This window comes from Apium graveolens, chromosome 2, assembly GCF_009905375.1.
Source record: "Apium graveolens cultivar Ventura chromosome 2, ASM990537v1, whole genome shotgun sequence".
NCBI lineage: Eukaryota > Viridiplantae > Streptophyta > Magnoliopsida > Apiales > Apiaceae > Apium > Apium graveolens.
In genome coordinates, this window is record NC_133648.1 from 8087834 (window position 1) to 8102001 (window position 14168).

Here is a 14168-nt window from a genome sequence, read left to right on the forward strand (position 1 = left end):
TTGGAACAAAGTGGGTGTACAGGAACAAGATGGATGAAAATAGTGTGGTTACCAGAAACAAAGCAAGGTTGGTTGCAAAATGCTACTCACAAGAGGAAGGAATTGATTATGATGAAACTTTTGCTCCAGTAGTAAGACTTGAAGCAATAAGAATCTTTCTAGCATTTGCTGCACACTCAAATTTTAAAGTGTATCAAATGGATGTCAAGAGTGCCTTCCTGAATGGTGAGCTAGAAGAAGAAGTTTATGTGCAACAACCACCTGGCTTTGAAGATCCAGAATTTCCAAATTTTGTGTACAAGTTACTCAAGGCTCTATATGGATTAAAGTAGGCACCTGGAGCTTGGTATGATACATTGTCATAATTTATGCTTAAACATGGTTTTACTAGAGGAACAATAGATAAAACTCTATTCTACAAAAACCATGGTAATGACATGATTCTAGTCCAGATATATGTAGATGACATTATTTTTGGATCTACTAAAGAGAAGTTGTGCCAAAGATTCTCTAAGCTTATGCAGAGTGAATATGAAATGAGCATGATGGGAGAATTAAGTTATTTTCTTGGACTTCAAGTTAGTCAAAGAAATGATGGAATCTTCATCAGCCAAACCAAGTATGTCAAAGACTTATTAAAGAAATTTGGTATGGTTGATTGTTCACCTGTTTCTACACCAATGTCTACTGCAACAAAGTTAGATGAAGACAAGAAAGACAAGATTGTAGACATTTCAGGATATAGAGGAATGATTGGATCACTTCTTTACATGACTGCAAGTAGACCAGACATAATGTTTGCGACATGTCTGTGTGCAAGATTTCAAGCCAATCCAAAAGAATCACATTTGATGGCTGTAAAGAGGATTTTCAGATATTTAAAGGAAACTCCAAACTTGGAATTATGGTATCCTAAGGGAACTGGTTTTGAAGCTGTTGGTTACACAGATGCAGATTTTGCTGGATGCAGGGTTAACAGGAAGAGTACTAGTGGAAGCTGTCAATTTTTTGGACAAAGACTTGTATCCTGGTATAGCAAGAAATAACAATCTGTATCAACTTATACAGTTGAGGTTGAATACATAGTTGCAGGAAGTTGTTGTGCTCAAGTGCTTTGGATTAGAAATCAGCTAATGGATTATGGCCTAGTGTTACACAAAATTCTCATCATGTGTGACAATACTAGTGCTATATCTATAGTAGTTAATCCATTTATTCATTCTAGGACAAAGCACATTGATGTAAGGTACCATTTTATTAAAGAACATGCTACAAATGGTACCATTGAGCTCATTTTTGTTCCAACAGAAAAACAACCAGCTGACATTTTTACTTAACCTTTAGATGAAGCAACTTTTACTAGACTTGTAGGTGAAATTGGAATGCTTAATTCTTCATCCTAAGGCAAGAACTCAGCTAATGTGTTACAATAGATTAATTTCCAGTAAATCAAAATTAATTTGATTTAATTGGAAATTAACTGAAATATGAACTATAAATATTTCAGAAATCTCTGCATATTTATTTTTTAAAAATTCAAAATTCAACTTGGAATTTTTCAAATTCTAAGTAAACTGCTCAGTTGTTAATTTACATTCTTAATATGTAAAATTAAAAAATCAAAAGTATATAGAGAACTGAGTTCTCGATAAGTCTAATTGACTTCTCGATAAGTCATTTTAGGACATCTCGAGTGAGTTCTCGACAAGTCAATTCACTGACTTCTCGAGTGACTTCTCGATAGGCTTAAAAATGACTTATCGATAAGTCCTTGTAGAGTTCTCTAGTAGTGTTAATTCACAGAGTTTTCTACAAGTACAATTTTTGACTTATCAATAACTCAGAACTGAAATAATTTAATTTAATAAATTATTTTGGTAAAATACTTTTGGAAAATTTATTCTAATTTTTATTTTGAATTTATTCAAATAAAAGTTGGAATTGATTCAGTCCATTTTTGGACAAACTGGGTATTTATTTGATATCTCTATAAGTCAATTTTTAGTTCTCTTATAAGAATAATTTAAAATGACTTCTCGATATGTATTTCAATTCTTAAAAATGACTTCTCGATAGGCAAACTCCAAACGTCTATTTTTGAGTTTTCGACAAGTCATTCACTTTGACTATAAATACCCAGACTTCTCGATATATATACATACTTACAACTTTTGAGATCTCAAGTGACCTAACTTTCGATCCAAAACCAATTTCTCTCTCAGTTTCACTCCTTTCTCAAAAATTCTTCTTACCCATTCTCACTCACTAAACTATAATGGCACAAAACACTGTTAGAGCAACTATCCCAGAGAAAGGAATAAACTATTTGGCTTTTACTGATGCTAACCAAGCCCCTGACAGTTTCAAGGGGTTTGTGAAATTTCTGTTTGAATCTTACATTGCAGGAGCCTTGACTGTTAATCCGGTGTTGTACCTGGATTTATTGCATGCGTTTTGGACTACAGCTGTGGTGAGGACTGTAATGAATGATAATTCTATATCAATGGTGGTGACTTGCTCAGTTGGAGAACAACAAATTGAGTTTAATGAGCAGGATGTGAACCTAGCTTTGGGATTGCCCACTGCAAAACTGGTGGAGGTGCCAACTCCTGATGAGCTGATTGAGTTTCTGGACTTCTTCAACTATTGTGGAAGAATCAACTTATCAAGCCTGAACAGAACTAATCTAAGGAAGGAGTGGTCATTCATCTTTGATTCAGTGGTGAGAGCCTTCACATGCAGGAAGACTGGATATGACAATATTTCAAGTGTGGTGCAAAAGTTGGTGTACTCAATTGCCCACAATAAACACTTGAATGTTGGTCTGTTGATCCTGGAAGAACTTGCAACCAGGCTAACCATGCCCCTGTCAGCTAGAGGTAACGAAATTTTCTTCCCTGGATTTATTATGTCCACTTTAAATAATAAAGTAGCAGACATACACCTATTGAATGATATATAGTACTAAAATAGGCAATTGTAAGCAAGTGTCCAAAATAATATTTGGCTCACTTACTACAAAGAATAAGGTAAATGTAGGTCTTAAAATCACTCCAATTATGATGGAGAGGTTTAGGACTTACCCTTACCCTATGCTTGACATGAGATCTAATATACAATCTAACACAGCTATGATCCCTGAACCCGTGGAAGCAGAAGCACAAGAATACCAACAGGGATCTTCCCAAGCTGCAACCATTCTTTCAAAACCTTTAGAAGCTAGGCAACCAACCGCCTCATCTTCTCAAAAGGATGAGGTGAGTAAAAAGAAGAGAAAGGGGACAACCTTAACTGTTGTAACTGAGAGTGGTGATGATATAACTGAAAAGGAGTCACCTCTGGTCAAAAGATCCAAAAGGAGTAGGCAAACTGAGCTGACCACTCTAGCCACCTCTACATCCTCCCAACATGATGCAGTTGTAAAAGCAACCAATAGTGAGTCTACACAGCCTGCACAAGAAGAAATTTAAGTGTATGGTAGAAGAAATAAGGAAGGCACACACAGTGAGGGCACATCATTTGAAGCTCCCGCATTCATTCAGGGGGAGCTGCCAACACTCACACTTGAACAACAAACTCTTATCTCCAAAATTTCTTCTCTTCAATCTGCACTTGAATCTAACTCTCAAGTGCAAGAAAAATCTAGTGACTTAGCTCAATAAGCTTTTCTCACCACCCAGACAAGACCCCATGAATACTTCTAATGCACCTTCATGTGCAAAACAGTCTTCACAGACTGAAAGGTTTGAGGGTAGTACTCCTGAGGGGAGCTATCTAAATCCTCTCCAATTCAATTGGAGGCCCTTCATGTAGGAGCAACTCCCCTCACAACCCTAGCAGAAATTGTCTTGGCAGTTGAAGCTAGGAGTACAATTGCCCATGATCCTGTCAAAGGGGAGGCAAGTATAGCACATTCAAGTGCCAGTGTGTTGCAAGACAAACAAGGGTTTGAGGCTGGTGTACATGACAATAACCCAGTCAAATCTCCTCCAATTCAATTGGAGATTCCCACTACAAGTGGAGGACAACACACTGTCAAAACCACAGAGCAATCTGTGAGTCAAATCGTGACTTCAGTCACAGGTGTTTCTGAACCATCCTCCTCACAACCTCACATTCTCTCTCAGTGGCTACAAGAATCTCGCTCTCCACCAACTTCTGTAGATGATCTACTAGTGGAGCAGATTTCTGGACTGTCCAACATCTCTCAACATCTACTCACTTCTGATATGAGCAATCAGGACTATCAGGCCATTATGCTCACCTACAATGAAGATGTGGATAAACAGAAGGAGAAGATTGTCAATGAAGAAGAACATGATGGCAATGTGGATGCATGGCTATCTCAAGACTTTGTGTTGGAGATGGATCAAGTCTTGGCCAGATTCAGGGAACAATGTGTTACTATCCTTGGAAGCAATGTAACGGCCTTGACTCCACAAGATGCGTATGATGCAGCCACAGAAGTGCACAAAGCTCAACTCAAGGCTTTTTACCTCTTTTGTAAAGCTCTTGAAGTCAAATTGACTGGTCATGAAGACAGGATCAGGAAGATGGTAAGGGAAAAGTTGGATGAAATCATTCCCTCTCAAACTGAGATCAAAAATCAATTCAAACACTTCTCAGACCAAATGTCCAGATATGACCTTAGTGGGGGTAGATAAAGGCATGACACAACTCAAGGACTCCTTTGTTGCCTTGCACAAGCAAGTTCAAAATCATATCATTAACTCTAATGACCCAAGGTTGAAGCTAGATCAGATGCACACTGCAAGATACACTCCTTCTCCCTTGGTCATGGATGAGATTCAGAAATTTGTGCAAGCTACATTGGGGTCATTTACTGTTGTCTCAACATCAAGCTCCCATCAACCTGCATCTACTTCAACAAATCTTTAGATTCAATCTCTACAAGGCCAAGTCACAGCATTGCAAGACTCCAACTCTTCTCTCACTGCACAAGTTCAGGCCTTGACATCTCTTGTTAAGAGCCAACAAACAGATATCCAAACCCTGGTGGACTCCCATAAGTATCTTTAAATGCAGAATTCTATAGCCTTGGAAGCCATCATGGGCAAACTCAACATACCACTACCTTCTCTACCTGAACAGGTAAGGCCTGAAATCCCTATTCCCCTCCTCATGCCTGTCAACAAGACTAAGGGGGAGATAGAGACTAGATTGGCACAATCAAGGTCATCTCATCAACAAGTCCAGGGTGCTGAAAAGAAATTATCTAAAGAAGTTGATCTTGACATGGAGAGACTTATTAGGGTTGCTGAAGGACCTAGTCTTAGGAGAGAGTTTGATGAACTACTCAAAGCCTTAAAAGCTTCTCTCAACCACAATCACTTCACATACAAAAAGGCCCTGGATAAGACAATTAATTTCATAAGAGTGATCATGGTCAATCAGGACAACTTTTTGCACAAGAGAATAGTGATCAATGCAAATGACTCAGGGACAGACAGATGTATGCAGGTGTCCCTCAATTACCTTGTCTCAAGGAGGGCATCTGAGTTAGATATCTTTATCAGCAAAGTTAAAGTTATAACTCGTGAAGATACCATGCTATTAACGGAATTGAGAGATGCTCAAGTGGCTGCCTTTCCTGAAGAATATCTACATCCAAGCAAAGGTATAACATACATCTGTCCAAACACCAAATAATTCAAACATTTTAATATCCCCAAACAGTGTGTCATGAGTAACAAGAAGCTTATTATGATCCTTAGAACTGGTTTAAAAAACAAGAAGAACAAGAACAATGATGATATGGAAATGATAAAGCTAATGAGGAGATATCTGGATAATGCAGAAGCCAACTTGCCCAAAACACATATCAACAATGATGATTTGGATGATGATGAGCAGAAGAAAGATGATCAAAATCCTTCTGGCTCAAATCCAAGTCAATCCAGTAAGCCATCTGGCAGCAAGAGTGGAGAGAAGAAGGAGGAGGATGACAAGAAAGATGAAGAAAAGAAGAGAAAAAGTGAGAGGAGAAGCAAAAAGCTTCATGATGGCTCAGAACCACATCAAACCCTAAAAATCCAAACACAACTAGCTCAAACCTCAGCTCAACCAAAAACATCAACTATCTCAAACATCAAACCACCTCAAACCTCAAAGCCAAAGTTTCTATACAAACAAACAACCAACTCTTTCCTAAAAATTCCAATCACCTCAAGCCAAACTAATTTCAAGAAAATGACAACCCTACCTTTAGTCAAACCTTCACTAAAATTCAAGCACAAATCTGTTAGGAGAAAACCTAAGAAAGTCAAGTATACAAAGAAAGAAAAAGTCACTGAAAGGGCTATCTGGAATTGTTTTAAAGAGTCTGACTTTCTACCTCTAAATTGGTGCACCTCATATAAAGACCATTTCCAACATCTAGTTGAGGAAATTGTTAGAGTCTGGGTTGTATCCCTGAGAGAAGTTAAAATTTAATTTGAGGATGGGAAATTCACTTTTCTTGGCAATGACTTAATGGATTCCTTGTTTCCAACAAAAATTAAGAGGGTGAAAAGCTTGTTAAAGGATAAGGATACTGCTACAAGGGCATGGAGATCAGTTCTAGCTGAATGGTTGATTGAAAGGGAGGAAACAAAGAAAAGAAATGAGGTTGAAGCTAAAGAAAGGAGAAGGAGGTTTGATGAAGAGATTGAGATGTACATAAAAAGATCTGAAGAGTTGAAAGCAAAAGGAATGAGCAGAATCTCCAAAGATGGAAAATTTCTAAACATCAAAGCTGGTGGATTATCAAGATTCTGCATAGAATTTATAGACAGTGGTTATCCTAAGGTAACAAGACAAAAACTTGTAGAAGCTCTAAGTGGAACACCTATTATAGAAGAACTTGAACTGCTTGACCACTTAAATGATCAACTTAGAGAAGAAGCAGACACAAAAACTGTCTTTACCTGATACTTGTAACCATTGAACCTTGTAAATCTTATGTTATACAAAAATTATAATTCTATCAAGCTTTGTGTATTAATTTTATTTTCCACAATTTTAAACTTGGGGTTAGTCTTGTTAACAGGCATGAATTTGTGTTAAGCAATCTTCTCACAATTTGGGGGAGATTGTTGTATATGACATGCTTGTACCTTAACAAGACTAAGTCATATTGACAACCTTAAGTAAGTTGTATTATTATCTTAGTTTGTATTTGTACTTGTAACATTTTAAAGTCTGTAAAAATGCAAAGGAGCAGACTTGAGTCTTTTTCCTGAAACAGTATCAAGCCTAAGGATTCTATCTGGAAGAAGATCAAGGTGATCATGCCTCAGAAGAATTTTGAAGAAGCTTGGAGTTGAATAAATCTGTTTGGTTAAAAATACTCTAAGTCAAGATCTCTACAAGTTACAGATTTAGTGTTATAGAGAAGTCATTCAAGAAATCCAAATGACTTATCGAGAAGTCAGGAAAGCTACTAGAGAACTCAGAGAGATATCGACAAGTCAAGAAGACATGAAGGTTGGAGATATCGACAAGTCATTTCTTCACTAGAGAACTCAGAGTTATCGACAAGTCTACATCCATTAGAGAACTCAGAGATATCGATAAGTCAAAACTCATTAGAGAACTCTAAGTTGTCGACAAGTCAAAGTGAAGACATGATTCTGAGAGATCTCGACAAACCAAAGTTTCATTCGAGAACACAGAGACCTCTATAAGTCAAATTCACTAAAGCATTAGAGATCTCGATAAGTCATTATACTTATCGAGATGTCAAGATCTCTATATTCCTAATTGGAGATCTCGAGTGAAATTCTCAAAGTACAAAATCACAGACCAGTTCAATATTCAAGATAAACAATCAACAAACAATCCAACCAACTGGATTGACAAGTCTACAAAAAGCAGCTTGAAGAATGTGCAAGATCAATGGTGAAGATTAACTGAGAGAGGAAGATCAAGATAATCACAGGACGCTAAAGATATGTTAAGCCAGAAATGGAAGAGTTACTTTTCTATAAATAGAAATGACAAGTGACAGTTTAGAAAAGCTAATAGTATGTCTTATTGTACACTGTGTAAACCAGCAGTTAACTGAATTATAAAGTTAACACTGGTCCTTCAGTCAGTGGTAACAATTTAGATAGAAATCTTGTAACTCTCTCAAGAGGAAGCTAAGCTCTTTATCAACAAAGAGCCTAGAAATTTTGTAGCAAAACATTCTTAATTTTAATATAAAATTAAGTGAGTTTTGAAGAATTGTGTTCTTTATTTTCTGCAAGCTTAATTTCTGCATGAACACATTTTACTACAAGATTTAATTTACTTTGTTCAACCATAATCATTCAAGAAAAGCCTGAAAACATCTAAAACATATTAACCCCCCTCTGTGTGTTATTCATTTCCTAACAATATGTCAATCAGTCTTCTGTTGAACCGTCTACCTTATGGCATTCTAGACTAGGACACCCCTCAAATACTGTTCTTAGTCATGTCTTAGGTCTGTCAAATGTAAATCCTCATGTAATGAAAGATTGTGATATATGTCATCTTACCAAGCAAAATAAACTTGTTTTTCATGACAATAATTCTCATAGTGTTGCTTTATTCGATCTCATTCACTGTGATATCCGGGGACCATATAAATACCCAACTCATGGTAATTGTCATTACTTCATCACTATTGTAGCGGATTTTTCTAAATGTACTTGCATTTTCTTAATTTATGATAAAACACAAGATGACACTTTCTTCATTCAGTTCTTACGCTATGTTAAAACTCAGTTTTCAATTAATGTAAAAGTGGTGAGGTGAGATAATAGAACTGAGTTTATAAACAAAAAATTTCAATCTCATTTTACTTCTCTAGGCATCATTCATCAAACAAGTTGTCCTCACACACCCCAAAAAAATATGGTGGTTGAACATAAACATCAACATCTTTTAAGGTAGCCCGAGCCTTTAACTCAAGCAAAATTACTTATTTCTTACGGGGGTGATCATGTTCTTGCTGCTGCACACACAATAAATTTACTTTCTTTTAAAGTTATTTACTTCAAATCCCCTTATAAGGTACTCCTTAATAAACCTCCAAACTATTCTCATTTACGAGCGTTTGGTTGCTTGTGTTATATCACTAATGAAACTGCATTTACTAATAAATTTCTTCCCAAAACTCAAAGGTGCATTTTTATTGGCTACCTTTTCAGTCAAAAGGGTTATTGTGTACTTGATCTTGATACAATAAATAACATGTTTTATGACATGTCAAATTTGTAGAGAATGAATTTCCCTTTCATAATTCTATGTCACATTCTAATACTGATACATCAGTGTTGTTTCCCTCTCATCCTGACACACTATGATCTTAATCACATTGATGTATCTCCTTCCACTGATTTCAATCACTCCCAGTCTGACTCTTTACCAAATAATTCACCTCATTCTGATACTTCTGTATAACCAAAACCATCCAGAACCAGGAAAATACCATCCAGTTTTAAAAAGTTTACAGGCCTTCACATCATAATGATCATCAACTACTTTTCTAGTCTATCTGGTACCATCTCATACTCTTCTCCTTTAGTTTATTCGTTATGCTATCATATTCCAATTTTTTCCATCATACTCTAAGTTCATTGTGGCCACTGCTGTTATACCTGTTCCGTATACCTAAAAACAAGCTTGTACTGACGCTAATTGGTTACAAGCAATGAAAGTTGAACTTAATGCTCTGGAAAATAACCAAACATGGGAAATTGTCCAAAAGCCTCCAAACACTCATATTGTGGACTGCAAATGGTTATTCAAAATTAAATATCTTCCTGATGGGTCTATTGAAAGATACAAAGATCATTTAGTTGCAAAGGGCTTCGCTCAAACTTATGAATTGGACTATTTTGAAACCTTTGCCCCTGTGGCAAAAATGACTATTATTCTACTTCTGATTGCCATTGTTGCTAGTCAGAACTGGCATATCTCGCAATTTGATGTCACGAATGCATTCCTTTACGGAGATATTAATGAAGAAATATGCATGAATCTGCCTTCAGGTTTTCTACAGTTGACATCATTAACTCTTGTTTCCCATATTAAAGATCCTGAGTCATTTAAGGAAGTCATTATAGTTTGTTAAATTCTCAATAACGTTAAAAGCTTATAGATTTATTCAGTCACATTCTGATAACAACTTATTCACTTATACTATTGGTAAACAAATTGTGGCAGTCCTGGTGTATGTCGATGATATCCTCATCACTATTTCTCACCCTGATCTTATTTCTATAATCAAAATGTATCTTGCTTTCAAGTTTCAAATCAAGGATTTGGGTCATCTACGTTATTTTCTTGGTATCGAAGTGGCTAGATCATCTTAGGGCATCTATCTTAACCAACGAAAATATGCCCTTGACATTCTTCAGGATACAGGTCCTGTGAATGCTCAGCCCTCTGTTATTTCTATGGAACAAAGTCACACTCTTCAGAATAATTCAAGTCCACTTCTTTCAACAGCCGCTGCTTCTTCTTACAGACGTCTTGTTGGCCGTTTAATCAATCTTACAGTGACTCATCCTAATCTGGCATATGATGTTCAAGTTCTCTCCCAATTCTTGGCTACACCTCGTCATGACCATCCTGTTGTTGCTCACCGTGTGGTCTGTTATATCAAGAATGCACCTGGTCAGGGTATTCTCATGTCTACCACCTCTCCTATTACTCTTGTGTCATTCTGTGATTCGAATTGGGGTGGCTGCAAGGAATCTCGACAATCCTTAACTGGATAATGTGTTCAATTTAGATCATCTCTCATTTCTTGGAAATGTAAAAAAAACAACAGTTTCAAAGTCATTCACTGAGGCCGAATATCAGAGCATGGCGGACACATGTTATGAATTTCTATGCCTTTTGTCTTCGTTCAAAATATTTGGTATTCATCATCTTACTCTTGTTACTATGCACTGTGATAGTAAGTCTGCTATTCATATTGCCCATAATTCCATGTTTCATGAACGTACGAAACACATTGAGCATGTTTGCCACATTGTTCGTGAGAAACTTCAACTTGTCATCATTCGTTTGGCTCACATTTCTACTAGTCTTCAACCTGCGGACATATTCACCAAGGCTATGGGCTCTGTTGCTCTTCGTCATTTTTGTGGCAAGTTGAGTGCTTCTAATCTCTTGACCCTCCAACTTGAGGGGGGCTGATAACACTGATGAGAGCAGTAAGGCTCAAGCTCAATCAATGCATATTCCATCCTGGCAATTCCATGACATCAGCATGTATCCAAGTTGCAAATTCAGTTAGTTAGACTGTTAAAATCACAGATATAGAATGCGTCTTTTATTCTCTTGTATATATACCAATCCATACAATTTTGTTTGTTAAGTTTTTCACATTACACCAGAAATGTAGTTAGATTTGATCTTCTTCTATTTTCTCAAATATTATCCTGTAATCTGTTATTATTAGGAATATGTTGTGAACTTGATGATAAATTAAACAAAACATCTTAGTAGATTTAACTTAGTGAATTTTTAGCACTCGACGGATGATCAAATATAGTCCCGACGGATGATCCAATATAGTCCCGAAGGATGATGATTTGACATTCACCGGGTGAGTAGTTTATGTAATAATAAGTTTTGTAGCACATTTCTGCAAACAACTTTGTGTAGATTCTGTAGTAGCATATGAGTCATGTTGACTACTAGTAGATATGTAGAATAGGTTGATTAATTGTAAATATAAGATATCTCGTAATTCTGCATAAGTGAAATGGAGTCAAGTGTCAAGTAGCTACCCGGCGGATGATCAACAAAGCTACCCGACGGAGGAAAAACATGTACTCGACGGATGATCAATCCAAATATCTGTTGACAGTGACAACACAGTTACATGCGTTTGGTGTTTGCAAAAGGAATGTGGCAGCCTGTTTAGCAGGAAATTGAGAACAAAGAAGCATTACCATTTCCATGCAAGGAATGAAGATTTTCAAAGATGTTGGATTAGAGTAATGAAGCAGCATGGTGTTAGACTTGATAGGTTTTGTTTTATTATCCTGTCTTTTTACCATGTAAACTTGGTAATATATAAACCAAGTGTAGCAAGTAGAATAAATAACTAAGCAAACACATTTCAGGGGAGAAATAGAAAAAGTTGTACTTGTCAAGAATTTCTCCATAGTTTGTTTGTTCAACTTGTAAAACAGTTGTGTGCTAATTTGAGCTTCATAGAGTTTTCAAATCGATATTTATATATATCTTTGGTGGATACATTCAAATCCACAGAAAGTTTTAAAGACTTGTGTTTTTATAACTTTGTGTTTGATTTATTTAATTATTTCATTCCGCACTTTCTCAAATCAAACACATATATATCCATCGAGTTAAGAACTGTTTTAAAATCTTGAAAAGAAGCCATAATTATATTCAACCCCCACTTCTGTAATTCTTGTTGTATTGTTAGGGAATAACAATTGGTATCAGAGTAAGCTCTTGAAGTACAAAGAGTGTAAATATCACAACAAATAGCAAGATGAACAAGAAGGATGTCGTAGTCAAAATTCCATTTATGGACAAAGACAATTATCATTATTGGAAGGTGAAGATGCATCTACATTTTCTTTCTCAAGATGAGGCCTATGTGGATTGCATAGAGAGAGGTCCTCATGTACCAATGAGAGCTGCAACAGGCAATGAACCATCTGTTCCCAAGCCTAGGCATGAATGGTCAGATCCTGATATTGAGCAAGTCAGGAAAGACAAGAAGGCCATGAATATATTGTTCAATAGAGTTGATGGTGATATGTTTGATAACATCATTAACTGCAAAACAGCCAAGGAGGTTTGGGACACAATTCAGATTATTTGCGATGGTACTGAGCAAGTAAGAGAGAATAAAATGCAGCTGCTAATTTAGCAATATGAGCACTTCCATTGTGAAGATAGTGAGTCTCTCACTGATATTTTCAGTAGAACTCAAAACTACTAAATGCCCTAAAGTTGCATGGAAGAGTTTATCAGACAAAAGACTTTAACCTCAAGTTCCTTAGATCTCTTCCAAATGAGTGGAAACCAATGACAGTCTCATTAAGAAATTCTCAGAATTACAAGGAATTTACCTTGGAGAAACTGTATGGCATCCTTAAAACTTATGAGCTTGAAATATAGCAAGATGAGAGGATGGAAAAAGGAAGGAAGAAAGGAGGGTCCATAGCATTGGTTGCTGAGTAAAAGAAGGAGAAAGAGATGAAGGTAGAAGCTGTTGAGTCTACTTAAAAGGTCTGTGAGAACAAGGGTAAAGGGCTGGTAGCTGAAAGTGAAGATCATTTGACCCAAGATGACATGGATGATATTGATGAGCACTTAGCATTCCTTTCCAGAAGATTTTCCAAGCTCAAGTTCAAAAAGAACTTTAGAGCAGCCAAGCCAAGTAGAAACATGGTGGATAAATCTTAATTCAAATGTTTCAAATATGGCTTGGCAGGGCATTTTGCCACTGAGTGTAGAAAGTCAGATTCCAGCGAAAATAAGTTTGAGCCTGTTGACTACAAATAAAAATATTTTGAGTTGCTCAAGCAAAAGGAAAGGGCTTTCATTACACAGAAAAATGACTGGGCGGTTGATGGATTGGATGAAGATGAAGATGTGAGCTATGTCAATCTAGCCCTGATGGCCAAGTCTGATGAAACAGAAATAAGTTCTTCAAGTAATCAGATAATCACCACTAACCTATCACATTTATCTATAGCTGAGTGTAATAATGCAATCAATGACATGTCTACAGAATTATATCATTTGCGCGTTACACTTAAGTCTCTCACTAAGGAAAATGCTAAAATCAAAGAAAACAATTTGTTTTTAAGTGAGAGGAATAATGTGCTAGAGTCTCAGTTTATTGAATTTGAAAAATTGAGAATTGAGTGTAAGATTGCTAAGGATGAATTAATTGAGTCCTTGAAGAAAGAAGAAATTTTAAAGAAGCGGCTTGAACGAGAACAGGAAGTGATCAAAGCATGGAAATCTTCCAGAGATTTCCATGCTCAAATCACTAAAGTTCAAGATATTGAGTCCTTTTGTGATGCAGCCTGGAAGAAGAGTAAAGAGAAGCTTGAGTCCAATTTGGTTGAAGGATTGTTGACAGATGTGGACTCGACGGATGATGAAGATCATCCATCGGATAATCAAAAGGATTATCC